The sequence below is a fragment of the Dermacentor albipictus genome, chromosome 3 (genome assembly GCF_038994185.2).
Source record: "Dermacentor albipictus isolate Rhodes 1998 colony chromosome 3, USDA_Dalb.pri_finalv2, whole genome shotgun sequence".
In the NCBI taxonomy this organism is placed as follows: Eukaryota; Metazoa; Arthropoda; class Arachnida; order Ixodida; family Ixodidae; genus Dermacentor; species Dermacentor albipictus.
In genome coordinates, this window is record NC_091823.1 from 164905388 (window position 1) to 164931429 (window position 26042).

Consider the following 26042-nt stretch of genomic DNA (forward strand, 5'->3'; position numbering starts at 1 on the left):
TAAGCCTTCGTGTTAAGGTGTTTGTGAAGTGTATGGTCGATAAACTCGAAGCAATACTGGCGGCGCAGCAAGAGGAATATTCGGACAGCGATTCCTCTGACGACGGCATTGAGTCCGTTCTTGTTTGAAGATTGAGTTCCCTTTCCGGAGGGGAAAAATGAATAACGCCAGCTTTGTCAGAAAGCGAAGCACACTGTCTTAGCAGCGGCCATGCGTGCATAAGTATTCTCAAGGTTCTTAGTTATTTCTCTACTGTTTTCGACAGAATATGTGACCAGTGCCCCTATTCTGCCCATATGTTATTTTCAAGCCACCCTACTTGTGTCCTTCTTTATTTCTTCACTGTTAATTTGCTTGTACTTTGACAAACGCCAGAAATATACGAGTCCGCTTTTGGAAACGTTGGCTGCATTGACATTACCAGTTCAACTACTCGATTTCCATGTCCGTGTTGCGTGGTTAATAGTTTTATTGTTTATTTCCTAAACTTGAGTTACGCATGCGTTTTTATTGTATTATTCTGTCGACAGTTTCTAGGAGCGTAAGAGTCACGGTTTACAGCCTTCGAAAATGGCTAGTGTGACGGTGACATTAATTTTTCTTTTATCATAAAAAAAATGTATTAGCAGGTACATTCCGCTGAACTGCTCCATATGAAACCTATCCCAACGTTATAATTGCTGTGATGGCTCCCATAGGTCGCACTTGACCTTGCGAGATAATATTGCGGCAGATATCAGCAATCTAATCTATAAAAATAGTTAAGCAACATCACTTTTACTAGATTATCACCAATATTGCGCATTAGGTTCCGCGTTATTGGCATTTCAATAAATGTCATTTTGCAGGCCTATAGCGATTTCAGCTCCTCAGGCATAAAACGAAGCAGCAATGGAGCTGACACCTGTCAGCCACTTCAACAAAGCCTTCACCCACTCGCAGGCAACAAAGGAATGTGAACGATTTGCTGGCCCCCCTTTCCTTTCTTACAAATTCGACACAGTTTGATCCCTACGTTTCTTTAGGGGGGAGCTCGTTCTCACTTTGCGCTTGGTCTGCCAGCTGACAACACGTGTTTATTTTCAGAGCGAAGACGTCTTCACGGCAGACACGATGGAGAAGAATTTGCGCAAGATCCTTGCTATTTCGTACAAGAAGCAGCAGCTAATGTCATCAAATCGTTGCAAAGTAAGCCTTCGTGTTAAGGTGTTTGTGAAGTGTATGGTCGATAAACTCGAAGCAATACTGGCGGCGCAGCAAGAGGAATATTCGGACAGCGATTCCTCTGACGACGGCATTGAGTCCGTTCTTGTTTGAAGATTGAGTTCCCCTTCCGGAGGGGAAATATGAATAACGCCAGCTTTGTCAGAAAGCGAAGCACACTGCCTTAGCAGCAGCCATGCGTGCATAAGTATTCTCAAGGTTCTTAGTTATTTCTCTACTGTTTTCGACAGAATATGTGACCAGTGCCCCTATTCTGCGCATATGTTATTTTCAAGCCACCCTACTTGCGTCCTTCTTTATTTCTTCACTGTTACTTTCCTTGTACTTTGACAAACGCCAGAAATATACGAGTCCGCTTTTGGAAACGTTGGCTGCATTGACATTACCAGTTCAACTACTCGATTTCCATGTCCGTGTTGCGTGGTTAATAGTTTTATTGTTTATTTCCTAAACTTGAGTTACGCATGCGTTTTTATTGTATTATTCTGTCGACAGTTTTTAGGAGCGTACGAGTCAGGGCATACAGCCTTCGGAAATGGCTAGTGTGACGGTGACACGAATTTTTCTTTCATCATCAAAAAAATTGTATTAGCAGGTACATTCCGCTGAACAGCTGCATATGAAACCTATCCCAACGTTATAATTGCTGTGATGGCTCCCATAGGTCGCACTTGACCTTGCGAGATAATATTGCGGCAGATATCAGCAATCTAATCTATAAAAATAGTTAAGCAACATCACTTTTACTGGATTATCACCAATATTGCGCATTAGGTTCCGCGTTATTGGCATTTCAATAAATGTCATTTTGCAGGCCTATAGCGATTTCAGCTCCTCAGGCATAAAACGAAGCAGCAATGGAGCCGACACCTGTCAGCCACTTCAACAAAGCCTTCACCCACTCGCAGGCAACAAAGGAATGTGAACGATTTGCTGGCCCCCCTTTCCGTTCTAAGAAATTCGACACAGTTTGACCCCAACTTTTCTTTAGCAGGGAGCTGGTTCTCACTTTGCGCTTGGTCTGCCAGCTGACAACACGTGTTTATTTTCAGAGCGGAGACGTCCTCACGGCAGACACGATGGAGAAGAATTTGCGCAAGATCCTTGCTATTTCGTACAAGAAGCAGCAGCTAATGTCATCAAATCGTGGCAAAGTAAGCCTTCGTGTTAAGGTGTTTGTGAAGTGTATGGTCGATAAACTCGAAGCAATACTGGCGGCGCAGCAAGAGGAATATTCGGACAGCGATTCCTCTGACGACGGCATTGAGTCCGTTCTTGTTTGAAGATTGAGTTTCCCTTCCGGAGGGGAAATATGAATAACGCCAGCTTTGTCAGAAAGCGAAGCACACTGCCTTAGCAGCAGCCATGCGTGCATAAGTATTCTCAAGGTTCTTAGTTATTTCTCTACTGTTTTCGACAGAATATGTGACCAGTGCCCCTATTCTGCCCATATGTTATTTTCAAGCCACCCTACTTGCGTCCTTCTTTATTTCTTCACTGTTAATTTCCTTGTACTTTGACAAACGCCAGAAATATACGAGTCCGCTTCTGGAAACGTTGGCTGCATTGACATTACCAGTTCAACTACTCGATTTCCATGTCGGTGTTGCGTGGTTAATAGTTTTATTGTTTATTTCCTAAACTTCAGTTACGCATGCGTTTTTATTGTGTTATTGTGTCGACAGTTTTTAGGAGCGTACGAGTCAGGGCATACAGCCTTCGGAAATGGCTAGTGTGACGGTGACATTTATTTTTCTTTCATCATCAAAAAATGGCTGTGGCTTAGCTAAGGTTAAGCCCAGGATGCGAAGCATACTAGCCTTTATTTTAACGCGACAGCGTTAAGGAGCTCGTGTCGCAGAAAAGCCGGTGTCGTCAGCGTCGGCTCAGGCGTGCGGCGCTTGCTCAGGCGCACATTTCGTTGTCGCGCCGAACGCTGCGTTGCTCGACGCTCACCGCGTCCGATGCGGGGGGCGACGCCGCGAGCGACGGCGCGAGTTGGAGCCCCGTTTCTTTTCTGTCATGACGTCACAGTGTCACGTGGTTTCATGGCGACACCGCCGCGCCTGAGGAGCTGGGTTGAGCTCTCGTAATATGCTTCGCATAAAAAATTGTATTAGCAGGTACATTCCGCTGAACAGCTGCATATGAAACCTATTCCAACGTTATAATTGCTGTGATAGCTCCCATAGGTCGCACTTGACCTTGCGAGATAATATTGCGGCAGATATCGGCAATCTACTCTATAAAAATTGTTAAGCAACATCACTTTTACTAGGTTATCACCAATATTGCGCATTAGGTACCGCGTTATTGGCATTTCAATAAATGTCATTTTGCAGGCCTATAGCGATTTCAGCTCCTCAGGCATAAAACGAAGCAGCAATGGAGCTGACACCTGTCAGCCACTTCAACAAAGCCTTCACCCACTCGCAGGCAACAAAGGAATGTGAACGATTTCCTGCCCCCCCTTTCCTTTCTAAGAAATTCGACACAGTTTGACCACTAGGTTTCTTTAGCAGGGAGCTCGTTCTCACTTTGCGCTTGGTCTGCCAGCTGACAACACGTGTTTATTTTCAGAGCGAAGACGTCCTCACGGCAGACACGATGGAGAAGAATTTGCGCAAGATCCTTGCTATTTCGTACAAGAAGCAGCAGCTAATGTCATCAAATCATGGCAAAGTAAGCCTTCGTGTTAAGGTGTTTGTGAAGTGTATGGTCGATAAACTCGAAGCAATACTGGCGGCGCAGCAAGAGGAATATTCGGACAGCGATTCCTCTGACGACGGCATTGAGTCCGTTCTTGTTTGAAGATTGAGTTTCCCTTCCGGAGGGGAAATATCAATAACGCCAGCTTTGTCAGAAAGCGAAGCACACTGCCTTAGCAGCGGCCATGCGTGCATAAGTTTCTCAAGGTTCTTAGTTATTTCTCTACTGTTTTCGACAGAATATGTGACCAGTGCCCCTATTCTGCCCATATGTTATTTTCAAGCCACCCTACTTGCGTCCTTCTTTATTTCTTCACTGTTAATTTCCTTGTACTTTGACAAACGCCAGAAATATACGAGTCCGCTTTTGGAAACGTTGGCTGCATTGACATTACCAGTTCAACTACTCGATTTCCATGTCCGTGTTGCGTGGTTAATAGTTTTATTGTTTATTTCCTAAACTTGAGTTACGCATGCGTTTTTATTGTATTATTCTGTCGACAGTTTCTAGGAGCGTAAGAGTCAAGGCTTACAGCCTTCGAAAATGGCTAGTGTGACGGTGACATTTATTTTTCTTTCATCATCAAAAAAATTGTATTAGCAGGTACATTCCGCTGAACAGCTGCATATGAAACCTATTCCAACGTTATAATTGCTGTGATAGCTCCCGTAGGTCGCACTTGACCTTGCGAGATAATATTGCGGCAGATATCGGCAATCTACTCTATAAAAATTGTTAAGCAACATCACTTTTACTAGATTATCACCAATATTGCGCATTAGGTTCCGCGTTATTGGCATTTCAATAAATGTCATTTTGCAGGCCTATAGCGATTTCAGCTCCTCAGGCATAAAACGAAGCAGCAATGGAGCTGACACCTGTCAGCCACTTCAACAAAGCCTTCACCCACTCGCAGGCAACAAAGGAATGTGAACGATTTGCTGGCCCCCCTTTCCTTTCTTAGAAATTCGACACAGTTTGACCCTTAGGTTTCTTTAGCAGGGAGCTCGTTCTCACTTTGCGCTTGGTCTGCCAGCTGACAACACGTGTTTATTTTCAGAGCGAAGACGTCCTCACGGCAGACACGATGGAGAAGAATTTGCGCAAGATCCTTGCTATTTCGTACAAGAAGCAGCAGCTAATGTCATCAAATCGTGGCAAAGTAAGCCTTCGTGTTAAGGTGTTTGTGAAGTGTATGGTCGATAAACTCGAAGCAATACTGGCGGCGCAGCAAGAGCAATATTCGGACAGCGATTCCTCTGACGACGGCATTGAGTCCGTTCTTGTTTGAAGATTGAGTTTCCCTTCCGGAGGGGAAATATGAATAACGCCAGCTTTGTCAGAAAGCGAAGCACACTGCCTTAGCAGCAGCCATGCGTGCATAAGTATTCTCAAGGTTCTTAGTTATTTCTCTACTGTTTTCGACAGAATATGTGACCAGTGCCCCTATTCTGCCCATATGTTATTTTCAAGCCACCCTACTTGCGTCCTTCTTTATTTCTTCACTGTTAATTTCCTTGTACTTTGACAAACGCCAGAAATATACGAGTCCGCTTCTGGAAACGTTGACTGCATTGACATTACCAGTTCAACTACTCGATTTCCATGTCGGTGTTGCGTGGTTAATAGTTTTATTGTTTATTTCCTAAACTTGAGTTACGCATGCGTTTTTATTGTGTTATTGTGTCGACAGTTTTTAGGAGCGTACGAGTCAGGGCATACAGCCTTCGGAAATGGCTAGTGTGACGGTGACATTTATTTTTCCTTCATCATCAAAAAAATTGTATTAGCAGGTACATTCCGCTGAACAGCTGCATATGAAACCTATTCCAACGTTATAATTGCTGTGATAGCTCCCATAGGTCGCACTTGACCTTGCGAGATAATATTGCGGCAGATATCGGCAATCTACTCTATAAAAATTGTTAAGCAACATCACTTTTACTAGGTTATCACCAATATTGCGCATTAGGTACCGCGTTATTGGCATTTCAATAAATGTCATTTTGCAGGCCTATAGCGATTTCAGCTCCTCAGGCATAAAGCGAAGCAGCAATGGAGCTGACACCTGTCAGCCACTTCAACAAAGCCTTCACCCACTCGCAGGCAACAAAGGAATGTGAACGATTTCCTGCCCCCCCCTTTCCTTTCTAAGAAATTCGGCACAGTTTGACCCTTAGGTTTCTTTAGCAGGGAGCTCGTTCTCACTTTGCGCTTGGTCTGCCAGCTGACAACACGTGTTTATTTTCAGAGCGAAGACGTCCTCACGGCAGACACGATGGAGAAGAATTTGCGCAAGATCCTTGCTATTTCGTACAAGAAGCAGCAGCTAATGTCATCAAATCATGGCAAAGTAAGCCTTCGTGTTAAGGTGTTTGTGAAGTGTATGGTCGATAAACTCGAAGCAATACTGGCGGCGCAGCAAGAGGAATATTCGGACAGCGATTCCTCTGACGACGGCATTGAGTCCGTTCTTGTTTGAAGATTGAGTTTCCCTTCCGGAGGGGAAATATCAATAACGCCAGCTTTGTCAGAAAGCGAAGCACACTGCCTTAGCAGCGGCGATGCGTGCATAAGTTTCTCAGGGTTCTTAGTTATTTCTCTACTGTTTTCGACAGAATATGTGACCAGTGCCCCTATTCTGCCCATATGTTATTTTCAAGCCACCCTACTTGCGTCCTTCTTTATTTCTTCACTGTTAATTTCCTTGTACTTTGACAAACGCCAGAAATATACGAGTCCGCTTTTGGAAACGTTGGCTGCATTGACATTACCAGTTCAACTACTCGATTTCCATGTCCGTGTTGCGTGGTTAATAGTTTTATTGTTTATTTCCTAAACTTGAGTTACGCATGCGTTTTTATTGTATTATTCTGTCGACAGTTTCTAGGAGCGTAAGAGTCAAGGCTTACAGCCTTCGAAAATGGCTAGTGTGACGGTGACATTAATTTTTCTTTTATCATCAAAAAAAATGTATTAGCAGGTACATTCCGCTGAACTGCTCCATATGAAACCTATCCCAACGTTATAATTGCTGTGATGGCTCCCATAGGTCGCACTTGACCTTGCGAGATAATATTGCGGCAGATATCAGCAATCTAATCTATAAAAATAGTTAAGCAACATCACTTTTACTAGATTATCACCAATATTGCGCATTAGGTTCCGCGTTATTGGCATTTCAATAAATGTCATTTTGCAGGCCTATAGCGATTTCAGCTCCTCAGGCATAAAACGAAGCAGCAATGGAGCTGACACCTGTCAGCCACTTCAACAAAGCCTTCACCCACTCGCAGGCAACAAAGGAATGTGAACGATTTGCTGGCCCCCCTTTCCTTTCTTAGAAATTCGACACAGTTTGACCCTTAGGTTTCTTTAGCGGGGAGCTCGTTCTCACTTTGCGCTTGGTCTGCCAGCTGACAACACGTGTTTATTTTCAGAGCGGAGACGTCCTCACGGCAGACACGATGGAGAAGAATTTGCGCAAGATCCTTGCTATTTCGTACAAGAAGCAGCAGCTAATGTCATCAAATCGTGGCAAAGTAAGCCTTCGTGTTAAGGTGTTTGTGAAGTGTATGGTCGATAAACTCGAAGCAATACTGGCGGCGCAGCAAGAGCAATATTCGGACAGCGATTCCTCTGACGACGGCATTGAGTCCGTTCTTGTTTGAAGATTGAGTTTCCCTTCCGGAGGGGAAATATGAATAACGCCAGCTTTGTCAGAAAGCGAAGCACACTGCCTTAGCAGCAGCCATGCGTGCATAAGTATTCTCAAGGTTCTTAGTTATTTCTCTACTGTTTTCGACAGAATATGTGACCAGTGCCCCTATTCTGCCCATATGTTATTTTCAAGCCACCCTACTTGCGTCCTTCTTTATTTCTTCACTGTTAATTTCCTTGTACTTTGACAAACGCCAGAAATATACGAGTCCGCTTCTGGAAACGTTGGCTGCATTGACATTACCAGTTCAACTACTCGATTTCCATGTCGGTGTTGCGTGGTTAATAGTTTTATTGTTTATTTCCTAAACTTGAGTTACGCATGCGTTTTTATTGTGTTATTGTGTCGACAGTTTTTAGGAGCGTACGAGTCAGGGCATACAGCCTTCGGAAATGGCTAGTGTGACGGTGACATTTATTTTTCTTTCATCATCAAAAAAATTGTATTAGCAGGTACATTCCGCTGAACAGCTGCATATGAAACCTATTCCAACGTTATAATTGCTGTGATAGCTCCCATAGGTCGCACTTGACCTTGCGAGATAATATTGCGGCAGATATCGGCAATCTACTCTATAAAAATTGTTAAGCAACATCACTTTTACTAGGTTATCACCAATATTGCGCATTAGGTACCGCGTTATTGGCATTTCAATAAATGTCATTTTGCAGGCCTATAGCGATTTCAGCTCCTCAGGCATAAAACGAAGCAGCAATGGAGCTGACACCTGTCAGCCACTTCAACAAAGCCTTCACCCACTCGCAGGCAACAAAGGAATGTGAACGATTTCCTGCCCCCCCCCCCCCCTTTCCTTTCTAAGAAATTCGGCACAGTTTGACCCCTACGTTTCTTTAGCGGGGAGCTCGTTCTCACTTTGCGCTTGGTCTGCCAGCTGACAACACGTGTTTATTTTCAGAGCGAAGACGTCTTCACGGCAGACACGATGGAGAAGAATTTGCGCAAGATCCTTGCTATTTCGTACAAGAAGCAGCAGCTAATGTCATCAAATCGTGGCAAAGTAAGCCTTCGTGTTAAGGTGTTTGTGAAGTGTATGGTCGATAAACTCGAAGCAATACTGGCGGCGCAGCAAGAGGAATATTCGGACAGCGATTCCTCTGACGACGGCATTGAGTCCGTTCTTGTTTGAAGATTGAGTTCCCCTTCCGGAGGGGAAATATGAATAACGCCAGCTTTGTCAGAAAGCGAAGCACACTGCCTTAGCAGCAGCCATGCGTGCATAAGTATTCTCAAGGTTCTTAGCTATTTCTCTACTGTTTTCGACAGAATATGGGACCAGTGCCCCTATTCTGCGCATATGTTATTTTCAAGCCACCCTACTTGCGTCCTTCTTTATTTCTTCACTGTTACTTTCCTTGTACTTTGACAAACGCCAGAAATATACGAGTCCGCTTTTGGAAACGTTGGCTGCATTGACATTACCAGTTCAACTACTCGATTTCCATGTCCGTGTTGCGTGGTTAATAGTTTTATTGTTTATTTCCTAAACTTGAGATACGCATGCGTTTTTATTGTATTATTCTGTCGATAGTTTCTAGGAGCGTAAGAGTCAAGGCTTACAGCCTTCGAAAATGGCTAGTGTGACGGTGACACGAATTTTTCTTTCATCATCAAAAAAATTGTATTAGCAGGTACATTCCGCTGAACAGCTGCATATGAAACCTATCCCAACGTTATAATTGCTGTGATAGCTCCCATAGGTCGCACTTGACCTTGCGAGATAATATCGCGGCAGATATCAGCAATCTACTCTATAAAAATAGTTAAGCAACATCACTTTTACTAGGTTATCACCAATATTGCGCATTAGGTTCCGCGTTATTGGCATTTCAAGAAATGTCATTTTGCAGGCCTATAGCGATTTCAGCTCCTCAGGCATAAAACGAAGCAGCAATGGAGCTGACACCTGTCAGCCACTTCAACAAAGCCTTCACCCACTCGCAGGCAACAAAGGAATGTGAACGATTTGCTGGCCCCCCTTTCCTTTCTTAGAAATTCGACACAGTTTGACCCTTAGGTTTCTTTAGCGGGGAGCTCGTTCTCACTTTGCGCTTGGTCTGCCAGCTGACAACACGTGTTTATTTTCAGAGCGGAGACGTCCTCACGGCAGACACGATGGAGAAGAATTTGCGCAAGATCCTTGCTATTTCGTACAAGAAGCAGCAGCTAATGTCATCAAATCGTGGCAAAGTAAGCCTTCGTGTTAAGGTGTTTGTGAAGTGTATGGTCGATAAACTCGAAGCAATACTGGCGGCGCAGCAAGAGCAATATTCGGACAGCGATTCCTCTGACGACGGCATTGAGTCCGTTCTTGTTTGAAGATTGAGTTTCCCTTCCGGAGGGGAAATATGAATAACGCCAGCTTTGTCAGAAAGCGAAGCACACTGCCTTAGCAGCAGCCATGCGTGCATAAGTATTCTCAAGGTTCTTAGTTATTTCTCTACTGTTTTCGACAGAATATGTGACCAGTGCCCCTATTCTGCCCATATGTTATTTTCAAGCCACCCTACTTGCGTCCTTCTTTATTTCTTCACTGTTAATTTCCTTGTACTTTGACAAACGCCAGAAATATACGAGTCCGCTTCTGGAAACGTTGGCTGCATTGACATTACCAGTTCAACTACTCGATTTCCATGTCGGTGTTGCGTGGTTAATAGTTTTATTGTTTATTTCCTAAACTTGAGTTACGCATGCGTTTTTATTGTGTTATTGTGTCGACAGTTTTTAGGAGCGTACGAGTCAGGGCATACAGCCTTCGGAAATGGCTAGTGTGACGGTGACATTTATTTTTCTTTCATCATCAAAAAAATTGTATTAGCAGGTACATTCCGCTGAACAGCTGCATATGAAACCTATTCCAACGTTATAATTGCTGTGATAGCTCCCATTGGTCGCACTTTACCTTGCGAGATAATATTGCGGCAGATATCGGCAATCTACTCTATAAAAATTGTTAAGCAACATCACTTTTACTAGGTTATCACCAATATTGCGCATTAGGTACCGCGTTATTGGCATTTCAATAAATGTCATTTTGCAGGCCTATAGCGATTTCAGCTCCTCGGGCATAAAACGAAGCAGCAATGGAGCTGACACCTGTCAGCCACTTCAACAAAGCCTTCACCCACTCGCAGGCAACAAAGGAATGTGAACGATTTCCTGCCCCCCCCTTTCCTTTCTAAGAAATTCGGCACAGTTTGACCCCTACGTTTCTTTAGCGGGGAGCTCGTTCTCACTTTGCGCTTGGTCTGCCAGCTGACAACACGTGTTTATTTTCAGAGCGAAGACGTCTTCACGGCAGACACGATGGAGAAGAATTTGCGCAAGATCCTTGCTATTTCGTACAAGAAGCAGCAGCTAATGTCATCAAATCGTGGCAAAGTAAGCCTTCGTGTTAAGGTGTTTGTGAAGTGTATGGTCGATAAACTCGAAGCAATACTGGCGGCGCAGCAAGAGGAATATTCGGACAGCGATTCCTCTGACGACGGCATTGAGTCCGTTCTTGTTTGAAGATTGAGTTCCCCTTCCGGAGGGGAAATATGAATAACGCCAGCTTTGTCAGAAAGCGAAGCACACTGCCTTAGCAGCAGCCATGCGTGCATAAGTATTCTCAAGGTTCTTAGTTATTTCTCTACTGTTTTCGACAGAATATGTGACCAGTGCCCCTATTCTGCGCATATGTTATTTTCAAGCCACCCTACTTGCGTCCTTCTTTATTTCTTCACTGTTACTTTCCTTGTACTTTGACAAACGCCAGAAATATACGAGTCCGCTTTTGGAAACGTTGGCTGCATTGACATTACCAGTTCAACTACTCGATTTCCATGTCCGTGTTGCGTGGTTAATAGTTTTATTGTTTATTTCCTAAACTTGAGATACGCATGCGTTTTTATTGTATTATTCTGTCGACAGTTTCTAGGAGCGTAAGAGTCAAGGCTTACAGCCTTCGAAAATGGCTAGTGTGACGGTGACATTAATTTTTCTTTTATCATCAAAAAAAATGTATTAGCAGGTACATTCCGCTGAACTGCTCCATATGAAACCTATCCCAACGTTATAATTGCTGTGATGGCTCCCATAGGTCGCACTTGACCTTGCGAGATAATATTGCGGCAGATATCAGCAATCTAATCTATAAAAATAGTTAAGCAACATCACTTTTACTAGATTATCACCAATATTGCGCATTAGGTTCCGCGTTATTGGCATTTCAATAAATGTCATTTTGCAGGCCTATAGCGATTTCAGCTCCTCAGGCATAAAACGAAGCAGCAATGGAGCTGACACCTGTCAGCCACTTCAACAAAGCCTTCACCCACTCGCAGGCAACAAAGGAATGTGAACGATTTGCTGGCCCCCCTTTCCTTTCTTAGAAATTCGACACAGTTTGACCCTTAGGTTTCTTTAGCGGGGAGCTCGTTCTCACTTTGCGCTTGGTCTGCCAGCTGACAACACGTGTTTATTTTCAGAGCGGAGACGTCCTCACGGCAGACACGATGGAGAAGAATTTGCGCAAGATCCTTGCTATTTCGTACAAGAAGCAGCAGCTAATGTCATCAAATCGTGGCAAAGTAAGCCTTCGTGTTAAGGTGTTTGTGAAGTGTATGGTCGATAAACTCGAAGCAATACTGGCGGCGCAGCAAGAGCAATATTCGGACAGCGATTCCTCTGACGACGGCATTGAGTCCGTTCTTGTTTGAAGATTGAGTTTCCCTTCCGGAGGGGAAATATGAATAACGCCAGCTTTGTCAGAAAGCGAAGCACACTGCCTTAGCAGCAGCCATGCGTGCATAAGTATTCTCAAGGTTCTTAGTTATTTCTCTACTGTTTTCGACAGAATATGTGACCAGTGCCCCTATTCTGCCCATATGTTATTTTCAAGCCACCCTACTTGCGTCCTTCTTTATTTCTTCACTGTTAATTTCCTTGTACTTTGACAAACGCCAGAAATATACGAGTCCGCTTCTGGAAACGTTGGCTGCATTGACATTACCAGTTCAACTACTCGATTTCCATGTCGGTGTTGCGTGGTTAATAGTTTTATTGTTTATTTCCTAAACTTGAGTTACGCATGCGTTTTTATTGTGTTATTGTGTCGACAGTTTTTAGGAGCGTACGAGTCAGGGCATACAGCCTTCGGAAATGGCTAGTGTGACGGTGACATTTATTTTTCTTTCATCATCAAAAAAATTGTATTAGCAGGTACATTCCGCTGAACAGCTGCATATGAAACCTATTCCAACGTTATAATTGCTGTGATAGCTCCCATAGGTCGCACTTGACCTTGCGAGATAATATTGCGGCAGATATCGGCAATCTACTCTATAAAAATTGTTAAGCAACATCACTTTTACTAGGTTATCACCAATATTGCGCATTAGGTACCGCGTTATTGGCATTTCAATAAATGTCATTTTGCAGGCCTATAGCGATTTCAGCTCCTCAGGCATAAAACGAAGCAGCAATGGAGCTGACACCTGTCAGCCACTTCAACAAAGCCTTCACCCACTCGCAGGCAACAAAGGAATGTGAACGATTTCCTGCCCCCCCCCTTTCCTTTCTAAGAAATTCGGCACAGTTTGACCCCTACGTTTCTTTAGCGGGGAGCTCGTTCTCACTTTGCGCTTGGTCTGCCAGCTGACAACACGTGTTTATTTTCAGAGCGAAGACGTCTTCACGGCAGACACGATGGAGAAGAATTTGCGCAAGATCCTTGCTATTTCGTACAAGAAGCAGCAGCTAATGTCATCAAATCGTGGCAAAGTAAGCCTTCGTGTTAAGGTGTTTGTGAAGTGTATGGTCGATAAACTCGAAGCAATACTGGCGGCGCAGCAAGAGGAATATTCGGACAGCGATTCCTCTGACGACGGCATTGAGTCCGTTCTTGTTTGAAGATTGAGTTCCCCTTCCGGAGGGGAAATATGAATAACGCCAGCTTTGTCAGAAAGCGAAGCACACTGCCTTAGCAGCAGCCATGCGTGCATAAGTATTCTCAAGGTTCTTAGCTATTTCTCTACTGTTTTCGACAGAATATGGGACCAGTGCCCCTATTCTGCGCATATGTTATTTTCAAGCCACCCTACTTGCGTCCTTCTTTATTTCTTCACTGTTACTTTCCTTGTACTTTGACAAACGCCAGAAATATACGAGTCCGCTTTTGGAAACGTTGGCTGCATTGACATTACCAGTTCAACTACTCGATTTCCATGTCCGTGTTGCGTGGTTAATAGTTTTATTGTTTATTTCCTAAACTTGAGATACGCATGCGTTTTTATTGTATTATTCTGTCGATAGTTTCTAGGAGCGTAAGAGTCAAGGCTTACAGCCTTCGAAAATGGCTAGTGTGACGGTGACACGAATTTTTCTTTCATCATCAAAAAAATTGTATTAGCAGGTACATTCCGCTGAACAGCTGCATATGAAACCTATCCCAACGTTATAATTGCTGTGATAGCTCCCATAGGTCGCACTTGACCTTGCGAGATAATATCGCGGCAGATATCAGCAATCTACTCTATAAAAATAGTTAAGCAACATCACTTTTACTAGGTTATCACCAATATTGCGCATTAGGTTCCGCGTTATTGGCATTTCAAGAAATGTCATTTTGCAGGCCTATAGCGATTTCAGCTCCTCAGGCATAAAACGAAGCAGCAATGGAGCTGACACCTGTCAGCCACTTCAACAAAGCCTTCACCCACTCGCAGGCAACAAAGGAATGTGAACGATTTGCTGGCCCCCCTTTCCTTTCTTAGAAATTCGACACAGTTTGACCCTTAGGTTTCTTTAGCGGGGAGCTCGTTCTCACTTTGCGCTTGGTCTGCCAGCTGACAACACGTGTTTATTTTCAGAGCGGAGACGTCCTCACGGCAGACACGATGGAGAAGAATTTGCGCAAGATCCTTGCTATTTCGTACAAGAAGCAGCAGCTAATGTCATCAAATCGTGGCAAAGTAAGCCTTCGTGTTAAGGTGTTTGTGAAGTGTATGGTCGATAAACTCGAAGCAATACTGGCGGCGCAGCAAGAGCAATATTCGGACAGCGATTCCTCTGACGACGGCATTGAGTCCGTTCTTGTTTGAAGATTGAGTTTCCCTTCCGGAGGGGAAATATGAATAACGCCAGCTTTGTCAGAAAGCGAAGCACACTGCCTTAGCAGCAGCCATGCGTGCATAAGTATTCTCAAGGTTCTTAGTTATTTCTCTACTGTTTTCGACAGAATATGTGACCAGTGCCCCTATTCTGCCCATATGTTATTTTCAAGCCACCCTACTTGCGTCCTTCTTTATTTCTTCACTGTTAATTTCCTTGTACTTTGACAAACGCCAGAAATATACGAGTCCGCTTCTGGAAACGTTGGCTGCATTGACATTACCAGTTCAACTACTCGATTTCCATGTCGGTGTTGCGTGGTTAATAGTTTTATTGTTTATTTCCTAAACTTGAGTTACGCATGCGTTTTTATTGTGTTATTGTGTCGACAGTTTTTAGGAGCGTACGAGTCAGGGCATACAGCCTTCGGAAATGGCTAGTGTGACGGTGACATTTATTTTTCTTTCATCATCAAAAAAATTGTATTAGCAGGTACATTCCGCTGAACAGCTGCATATGAAACCTATTCCAACGTTATAATTGCTGTGATAGCTCCCATAGGTCGCACTTGACCTTGCGAGATAATATTGCGGCAGATATCGGCAATCTACTCTATAAAAATTGTTAAGCAACATCACTTTTACTAGGTTATCACCAATATTGCGCATTAGGTACCGCGTTATTGGCATTTCAATAAATGTCATTTTGCAGGCCTATAGCGATTTCAGCTCCTCGGGCATAAAACGAAGCAGCAATGGAGCTGACACCTGTCAGCCACTTCAACAAAGCCTTCACCCACTCGCAGGCAACAAAGGAATGTGAACGATTTCCTGCCCCCCCCTTTCCTTTCTAAGAAATTCGGCACAGTTTGACCCCTACGTTTCTTTAGCGGGGAGCTCGTTCTCACTTTGCGCTTGGTCTGCCAGCTGACAACACGTGTTTATTTTCAGAGCGAAGACGTCTTCACGGCAGACACGATGGAGAAGAATTTGCGCAAGATCCTTGCTATTTCGTACAAGAAGCAGCAGCTAATGTCATCAAATCGTGGCAAAGTAAGCCTTCGTGTTAAGGTGTTTGTGAAGTGTATGGTCGATAAACTGGAAGCAATACTGGCGGCGCAGCAAGAGGAATATTCGGACAGCGATTCCTCTGACGACGGCATTGAGTCCGTTCTTGTTTGAAGATTGAGTTCCCCTTCCGGAGGGGAAATATGAATAACGCCAGCTTTGTCAGAAAGCGAAGCACACTGCCTTAGCAGCAGCCATGCGTGCATAAGTATTCTCAAGGTTCTTAGTTATTTCTCTACTGTTTTCGACAGAATATGTGACCAGTGCCCCTATTCTGCGCATATGTTATTTTCAAGCCACCCTACTTGCGTCCTTCTTTATTTCTTCACTGTTACTTTCCTTGTACTTTGACAAACGCCAGAAATATACGAGTCCGCTTTTGGAAACGTTGGCTGCATTGACATTACCAGTTCAACTACTCGATTTCCATGTCCGTGTTGCGTGGTTAATAGTTTTATTGTTTATTTCCTAAACTTGAGATACGCATGCGTTTTTATTGTATTATTCTGTCGACAGTTTCTAGGAGCGTAAGAGTCAAGGCTTACAGCCTTCGAAAATGGCTAGTGTGACGGTGACATTAATTTTTCTTTTATCATCAAAAAAAATGTATTAGCAGGTACATTCCGCTGAACTGCTCCATATGAAACCTATCCCAACGTTATAATTGCTGTGATGGCTCCCATAGGTCGCACTTGACCTTGCGAGATAATATTGCGGCAGATATCAGCAATCTAATCTATAAAAATAGTTAAGCAACATCACTTTTACTAGATTATCACCAATATTGCGCATTAGGTTCCGCGTTATTGGCATTTCAATAAATGTCATTTTGCAGGCCTATAGCGATTTCAGCTCCTCAGGCATAAAACGAAGCAGCAATGGAGCTGACACCTGTCAGCCACTTCAACAAAGCCTTCACCCACTCGCAGGCAACAAAGGAATGTGAACGATTTGCTGGCCCCCCTTTCCTTTCTTAGAAATTCGACACAGTTTGACCCTTAGGTTTCTTTAGCGGGGAGCTCGTTCTCACTTTGCGCTTGGTCTGCCAGCTGACAACACGTGTTTATTTTCAGAGCGGAGACGTCCTCACGGCAGACACGATGGAGAAGAATTTGCGCAAGATCCTTGCTATTTCGTACAAGAAGCAGCAGCTAATGTCATCAAATCGTGGCAAAGTAAGCCTTCGTGTTAAGGTGTTTGTGAAGTGTATGGTCGATAAACTCGAAGCAATACTGGCGGCGCAGCAAGAGCAATATTCGGACAGCGATTCCTCTGACGACGGCATTGAGTCCGTTCTTGTTTGAAGATTGAGTTTCCCTTCCGGAGGGGAAATATGAATAACGCCAGCTTTGTCAGAAAGCGAAGCACACTGCCTTAGCAGCAGCCATGCGTGCATAAGTATTCTCAAGGTTCTTAGTTATTTCTCTACTGTTTTCGACAGAATATGTGACCAGTGCCCCTATTCTGCCCATATGTTATTTTCAAGCCACCCTACTTGCGTCCTTCTTTATTTCTTCACTGTTAATTTCCTTGTACTTTGACAAACGCCAGAAATATACGAGTCCGCTTCTGGAAACGTTGGCTGCATTGACATTACCAGTTCAACTACTCGATTTCCATGTCGGTGTTGCGTGGTTAATAGTTTTATTGTTTATTTCCTAAACTTGAGTTACGCATGCGTTTTTATTGTGTTATTGTGTCGACAGTTTTTAGGAGCGTACGAGTCAGGGCATACAGCCTTCGGAAATGGCTAGTGTGACGGTGACATTTATTTTTCTTTCATCATCAAAAAAATTGTATTAGCAGGTACATTCCGCTGAACAGCTGCATATGAAACCTATTCCAACGTTATAATTGCTGTGATAGCTCCCATAGGTCGCACTTGACCTTGCGAGATAATATTGCGGCAGATATCGGCAATCTACTCTATAAAAATTGTTAAGCAACATCACTTTTACTAGGTTATCACCAATATTGCGCATTAGGTACCGCGTTATTGGCATTTCAATAAATGTCATTTTGCAGGCCTATAGCGATTTCAGCTCCTCAGGCATAAAACGAAGCAGCAATGGAGCTGACACCTGTCAGCCACTTCAACAAAGCCTTCACCCACTCGCAGGCAACAAAGGAATGTGAACGATTTCCTGCCCCCCCCTTTCCTTTCTAAGAAATTCGGCACAGTTTGACCCCTACGTTTCTTTAGCGGGGAGCTCGTTCTCACTTTGCGCTTGGTCTGCCAGATGACAACACGTGTTTATTTTCAGAGCGAAGACGTCTTCACGGCAGACACGATGGAGAAGAATTTGCGCAAGATCCTTGCTATTTCGTACAAGAAGCAGCAGCTAATGTCATCAAATCGTGGCAAAGTAAGCCTTCGTGTTAAGGTGTTTGTGAAGTGTATGGTCGATAAACTCGAAGCAATACTGGCGGCGCAGCAAGAGGAATATTCGGACAGCGATTCCTCTGACGACGGCATTGAGTCCGTTCTTGTTTGAAGATTGAGTTCCCCTTCCGGAGGGGAAATATGAATAACGCCAGCTTTGTCAGAAAGCGAAGCACACTGCCTTAGCAGCAGCCATGCGTGCATAAGTATTCTCAAGGTTCTTAGTTATTTCTCTACTGTTTTCGACAGAATATGTGACCAGTGCCCCTATTCTGCGCATATGTTATTTTCAAGCCACCCTACTTGCGTCCTTCTTTATTTCTTCACTGTTACTTTCCTTGTACTTTGACAAACGCCAGAAATATACGAGTCCGCTTTTGGAAACGTTGGCTGCATTGACATTACCAGTTCAACTACTCGATTTCCATGTCCGTGTTGCGTGGTTAATAGTTTTATTGTTTATTTCCTAAACTTGAGATACGCATGCGTTTTTATTGTATTATTCTGTCGACAGTTTCTAGGAGCGTAAGAGTCAAGGCTTACAGCCTTCGAAAATGGCTAGTGTGACGGTGACATTAATTTTTCTTTTATCATCAAAAAAAATGTATTAGCAGGTACATTCCGCTGAACTGCTCCATATGAAACCTATCCCAACGTTATAATTGCTGTGATGGCTCCCATAGGTCGCACTTGACCTTGCGAGATAATATTGCGGCAGATATCAGCAATCTAATCTATAAAAATAGTTAAGCAACATCACTTTTACTAGATTATCACCAATATTGCGCATTAGCTTCCGCGTTATTGGCATTTCAATAAATGTCATTTTGCAGGCCTATAGCGATTTCAGCTCCTCAGGCATAAAACGAAGCAGCAATGGAGCTGACACCTGTCAGCCACTTCAACAAAGCCTTCACCCACTAGCAGGCAACAAAGGAATGTGAACGATTTGCTGGCCCCCCTTTCCTTTCTTAGAAATTCGACACAGTTTGATCCTTAGGTTTCTTTAGCGGGGAGCTCGTTCTCACTTTGCGCTTGGTCTGCCAGCTGACAACACGTGTTTATTTTCAGAGCGGAGACGTCCTCACGGCAGACACGATGGAGAAGAATTTGCGCAAGATCCTTGCTATTTCGTACAAGAAGCAGCAGCTAATGTCATCAAATCGTGGCAAAGTAAGCCTTCGTGTTAAGGTGTTTGTGAAGTGTATGGTCGATAAACTCGAAGCAATACTGGCGGCGCAGCAAGAGCAATATTCGGACAGCGATTCCTCTGACGACGGCATTGAGTCCGTTCTTGTTTGAAGATTGAGTTTCCCTTCCGGAGGGGAAATATGAATAACGCCAGCTTTGTCAGAAAGCGAAGCACACTGCCTTAGCAGCAGCCATGCGTGCATAAGTATTCTCAAGGTTCTTAGTTATTTCTCTACTGTTTTCGACAGAATATGTGACCAGTGCCCCTATTCTGCCCATATGTTATTTTCAAGCCACCCTACTTGCGTCCTTCTTTATTTCTTCACTGTTAATTTCCTTGTACTTTGACAAACGCCAGAAATATACGAGTCCGCTTCTGGAAACGTTGGCTGCATTGACATTACCAGTTCAACTACTCGATTTCCATGTCGGTGTTGCGTGGTTAATAGTTTTATTGTTTATTTCCTAAACTTGAGTTACGCATGCGTTTTTATTGTGTTATTGTGTCGACAGTTTTTAGGAGCGTACGAGTCAGGGCATACAGCCTTCGGAAATGGCTAGTGTGACGGTGACATTTATTTTTCTTTCATCATCAAAAAAATTGTATTAGCAGGTACATTCCGCTGAACAGCTGCATATGAAACCTATTCCAACGTTATAATTGCTGTGATAGCTCCCATAGGTCGCACTTGACCTTGCGAGATAATATTGCGGCAGATATCGGCAATCTACTCTATAAAAATTGTTAAGCAACATCACTTTTACTAGGTTATCACCAATATTGCGCATTAGGTACCGCGTTATTGGCATTTCAATAAATGTCATTTTGCAGGCCTATAGCGATTTCAGCTCCTCAGGCATAAAACGAAGCAGCAATGGAGCTGACACCTGTCAGCCACTTCAACAAAGCCTTCACCCACTCGCAGGCAACAAAGGAATGTGAACGATTTCCTGCCCCCCCCTTTCCTTTCTAAGAAATTCGGCACAGTTTGACCCCTACGTTTCTTTAGCGGGGAGCTCGTTCTCACTTTGCGCTTGGTCTGCCAGCTGACAACACGTGTTTATTTTCAGAGCGAAGACGTCTTCACGGCAGACACGATGGAGAAGAATTTGCGCAAGATCCTTGCTATTTCGTACAAGAAGCAGCAGCTAATGTCATCAAATCGTGGCAAAGTAAGCCTTCGTGTTAAGGTGTTTGTGAAGTGTATGGTCGATAAACTCGAAGCAATACTGGCGGCGCAGCAAGAGGAATATTCGGACAGCGATTCCTCTGACGACGGCATTGAGTCCGTTCTTGTTTGAAGATTGAGTTCCCCTTCCGGAGGGGAAATATGAATAACGCCAGCTTTGTCAGAAAGCGAAGCACACTGCCTTAGCAGCAGCCATGCGTGCATAAGTATTCTCAAGGTTCTTAGTTATTTCTCTACTGTTTTCGACAGAATATGTGACCAGTGCCCCTATTCTGCGCATATGTTATTTTCAAGCCACCCTACTTGCGTCCTTCTTTATTTCTTCACTGTTACTTTCCTTGTACTTTGACAAACGCCAGAAATATACGAGTCCGCTTTTGGAAACGTTGGCTGCATTGACATTACCAGTTCAACTACTCGATTTCCATGTCCGTGTTGCGTGGTTAATAGTTTTATTGTTTATTTCCTAAACTTGAGATACGCATGCGTTTTTATTGTATTATTCTGTCGATAGTTTCTAGGAGCGTAAGAGTCAAGGCTTACAGCCTTCGAAAATGGCTAGTGTGACGGTGACACGAATTTTTCTTTCATCATCAAAAAAATTGTATTAGCAGGTACATTCCGCTGAACAGCTGCATATGAAACCTATCCCAACGTTATAATTGCTGTGATAGCTCCCATAGGTCGCACTTGACCTTGCGAGATAATATCGCGGCAGATATCAGCAATCTACTCTATAAAAATAGTTAAGCAACATCACTTTTACTAGGTTATCACCAATATTGCGCATTAGGTTCCGCGTTATTGGCATTTCAAGAAATGTCATTTTGCAGGCCTATAGCGATTTCAGCTCCTCAGGCATAAAACGAAGCAGCAATGGAGCGGACACCTGTCAGCCACTTCAACAAAGCCTTCACCCACACGCAGGCAACAAAGGAATGTCAACGATTTGCTGGCCCCCCTTTCCTTTCTAAGAAATTCGACACAGTTTGACCCCTACGTTTCTTTAGCAGGGAGCTCGTTCTCACTTTGCGCTTGGTCTGCCAGCTGACAACACGTGTTTATTTTCAGAGCGAAGACGTCTTCACGGCAGACACGATGGAGAAGAATTTGCGCAAGATCCTTGCTATTTCGTACAAGAAGCAGCAGCTAATGTCATCAAATCGTGGCAAAGTAAGCCTTCGTGTTAAGGTGTTTGTGAAGTGTATGGTGGATAAACTCGAAGCAATACTGGCGGCGCAGCAAGAGGAATATTCGGACAGCGATTCCTCTGACGACGGCATTGAGTCCGTTCTTGTTTGAAGATTGAGTTTCCCTTCCGGAGGGGAAATATGAATTACGCCAGCTTTGTCAGAAAGCGAAGCACACTGCCTTAGCAGCAGCCATGTGTGCATAAGTATTCTCAAGGTTCTTAGTTATTTCTCTACTGTTTTCGACAGAATATGTGACCAGTGCCCCTATTCTGCCCATATGTTATTTTCAAGCCACCCTACTTGCGTCCTTCTTTATTTCTTCACTGTTAATTTCCTTGTACTTTGACAAACGCCAGAAATATACGAGTCCGCTTCTGGAATCGTTGGCTGCATTGACATTACCAGTTCAACTACTCGATTTCCATGTCCGTGTTGCGTGGTTAATAGCTTTATTGTTTATTTCGTAAACTTGAGATACGCATGCGTTTTTATTGTATTATTCTGTCGGCAGTTTCCAGGAGCGTACGAGTCAGGGCATACAGCCTTCGAAAATGGCTAGTGTGACGGTGACACGAATTTTTCTTTCATCATCAAAAAAATTGTATTAGCAGGTACATTCCGCTGAACAGCTGCATATGAAACCTATCCCAACGTTATAATTGCTGTGATAGCTCCCATAGGTCGCACTTGACCTTGCGAGATAATATCGCGGCAGATATCAGCAATCTACTCTATAAAAATAGTTAAGCAACATCACTTTTACTAGGTTATCACCAATATTGCGCATTAGGTTCCGCGTTATTGGCATTTCAAGAAATGTCATTTTGCAGGCCTATAGCGATTTCAGCTCCTCAGGCATAAAACGAAGCAGCAATGGAGCGGACACCTGTCAGCCACTTCAACAAAGCCTTCACCCACACGCAGGCAACAAAGGAATGTCAACGATTTGCTGGCCCCCCTTTCCTTTCTAAGAAATTCGACACAGTTTGACCCCTACGTTTCTTTAGCAGGGAGCTCGTTCTCACTTTGCGCTTGGTCTGCCAGCTGACAACACGTGTTTATTTTCAGAGCGAAGACGTCTTCACGGCAGACACGATGGAGAAGAATTTGCGCAAGATCCTTGCTATTTCGTACAAGAAGCAGCAGCTAATGTCATCAAATCGTGGCAAAGTAAGCCTTCGTGTTAAGGTGTTTGTGAAGTGTATGGTGGATAAACTCGAAGCAATACTGGCGGCGCAGCAAGAGGAATATTCGGACAGCGATTCCTCTGACGACGGCATTGAGTCCGTTCTTGTTTGAAGATTGAGTTTCCCTTCCGGAGGGGAAATATGAATTACGCCAGCTTTGTCAGAAAGCGAAGCACACTGCCTTAGCAGCAGCCATGTGTGCATAAGTATTCTCAAGGTTCTTAGTTATTTCTCTACTGTTTTCGACAGAATATGTGACCAGTGCCCCTATTCTGCCCATATGTTATTTTCAAGCCACCCTACTTGCGTCCTTCTTTATTTCTTCACTGTTAATTTCCTTGTACTTTGACAAACGCCAGAAATATACGAGTCCGCTTCTGGAATCGTTGGCTGCATTGACATTACCAGTTCAACTACTCGATTTCCATGTCCGTGTTGCGTGGTTAATAGCTTTATTGTTTATTTCGTAAACTTGAGATACGCATGCGTTTTTATTGTATTATTCTGTCGGCAGTTTCCAGGAGCGTACGTGTCAGGGCATACAGCCTTCGAAAATGGCTAGTGTGACGGTGACACGAATTTTTCTTTCATCATCAAAAAAATTGTATTAGCAGGTACATTCCGCTGAACAGCTGCATATGAAACCTATCCCAACGTTATAATTGCTGTGATAGCTCCCATAGGTCGCACTTGACCTTGCGAGATAATATCGCGGCAGATATCAGCAATCTACTCTATAAAAATAGTTAAGCAACATCACTTTTACTAGGTTATCACCAATATTGCGCATTAGGTTCCGCGTTATTGGCATTTCAAGAAATGTGATTTTGCAGGCCTATAGCGATTTCAGCTCCTCAGGCATAAAACGAAGCAGCAATGGAGCGGACACCTGTCAGCCACTTCAACAAAGCCTTCACCCACACGCAGGCAACAAAGGAATGTCAACGATTTGCTGGCCCCCCTTTCCTTTCTAAGAAATTCGACACAGTTTGACCCCTACGTTTCTTTAGCAGGGAGCTCGTTCTCACTTTGCGCTTGGTCTGCCAGCTGACAACACGTGTTTATTTTCAGAGCGAAGACGTCTTCACGGCAGACACGATGGAGAAGAATTTGCGCAAGATCCTTGCTATTTCGTACAAGAAGCAGCAGCTAATGTCATCAAATCGTGGCAAAGTAAGCCTTCGTGTTAAGGTGTTTGTGAAGTGTATGGTCGATAAACTCGAAGCAATACTGGCGGCGCAGCAAGAGGAATATTCGGACAGCGATTCCTCTGACGACGGCATTGAGTCCGTTCTTGTTTGAAGATTGAGTTCCCCTTCCGGAGGGGAAATATGAATAACGCCAGCTTTGTCAGAAAGCGAAGCACACTGCCTTAGCAGCAGCCATGCGTGCATAAGTATTCTCTAGGTTCTTAGTTATTTCTCTATTGTTTTCGACAGAATATGTGACCAGTGCCCCTATTCTGCGCATATGTTATTTTCAAGCCACCCTACTTGCGTCCTTCTTTATTTCTTCACTGTTACTTTCCTTGTACTTTGACAAACGCCAGAAATATACGAGTCCGCTTTTGGAAACGTTGGCTGCATTGACATTACCAGTTCAACTACTCGATTTCCATGTCCGTGTTGCGTGGTTAATAGTTTTATTGTTTATTTCCTAAACTTGAGATACGCATGCGTTTTTATTGTATTATTCTGTCGACAGTTTCTAGGAGCGTAAGAGTCAAGGCTTACAGCCTTCGAAAATGGCTAGTGTGACGGTGACATTAATTTTTCTTTCATCATCAAAAAAAATGTATTAGCAGGTACATTCCGCTGAACTGCTGCATATGAAACCTATCCCAACGTTATAATTGCTCTGATGGCTCCCATAGGTCGCACTTGACCTTGCGAGATAATATTGCGGCAGATATCAGCAATCTAATCTATAAAAATAGTTAAGCAACATCACTTTTACTAGATTATCACCAATATTGCGCATTAGGTTCCGCGTTATTGGCATTTCAATAAATGTCATTTTGCAGGCCTATAGCGATTTCAGCTCCTCAGGCATAAAACGAAGCAGCAATGGAGCTGACACCTGTCAGCCACTTCAACAAAGCCTTCGCCCACTCGCAGGCAACAAAGGAATGTGAACGATTTGCTGGCCCCCCTTTCCTTTCTAAGAAATTCGACACACTTTGACCCCTACGTTTCTTTAGCGGGGAGTTCGTTCTCACTTTGCGCTTGGTCTGCCAGCTGACAACACGTGTTTATTTTCAGAGCGAAGACGTCTTCACGGCAGACACCATGGAGAGGAATTTGCGCAAGATCCTTGCTAGTTCGTACAAGAAGCAGCAGCTAATGTCATCAAATCGTGGCAAAGTAAGCCTTCGTGTTAAGGTGTTTGTGAAGTGTATGGTGGATAAACTCGAAGCAATACTGGCGGCGCAGCAAGAGGAATATTCGGACAGCGATTCCTCTGACGACGGCATTGAGTCCGTTCTTGTTTGAAGATTGAGTTTCCCTTCCGGAGGGGAAATATGAATAACGCCAGCTTTGTCAGAAAGCGAAGCACACTGCCTTAGCAGCAGCCATGTGTGCATAAGTATTCTCAAGGTTCTTAGTTATTTCTCTACTGTTTTCGACAGAATATGTGACCAGTGCCCCTATTCTGCCCATATGTTATTTTCAAGCCACCCTACTTGCGTCCTTCTTTATTTCTTCACTGTTAATTTCCTTGTACTTTGACAAACGCCAGAAATATACGAGTCCGCTTCTGGAATCGTTGGCTGCATTGACATTACCAGTTCAACTACTCGATTTCCATGTCCGTGTTGCGTGGTTAATAGCTTTATTGTTTATTTCGTAAACTTGAGATACGCATGCGCTTTTATTGTATTATTCTGTCGGCAGTTTCCAGGAGCGTACGAGTCAGGGCATACAGCCTTCGAAAATGGCTAGTGTGACGGTGACACGAATTTTTCTTTCATCATCAAAAAAATTGTATTAGCAGGTACATTCCGCTGAACAGCTGCATATGAAACCTATCCCAACGTTATAATTGCTGTGATAGCTCCCATAGGTCG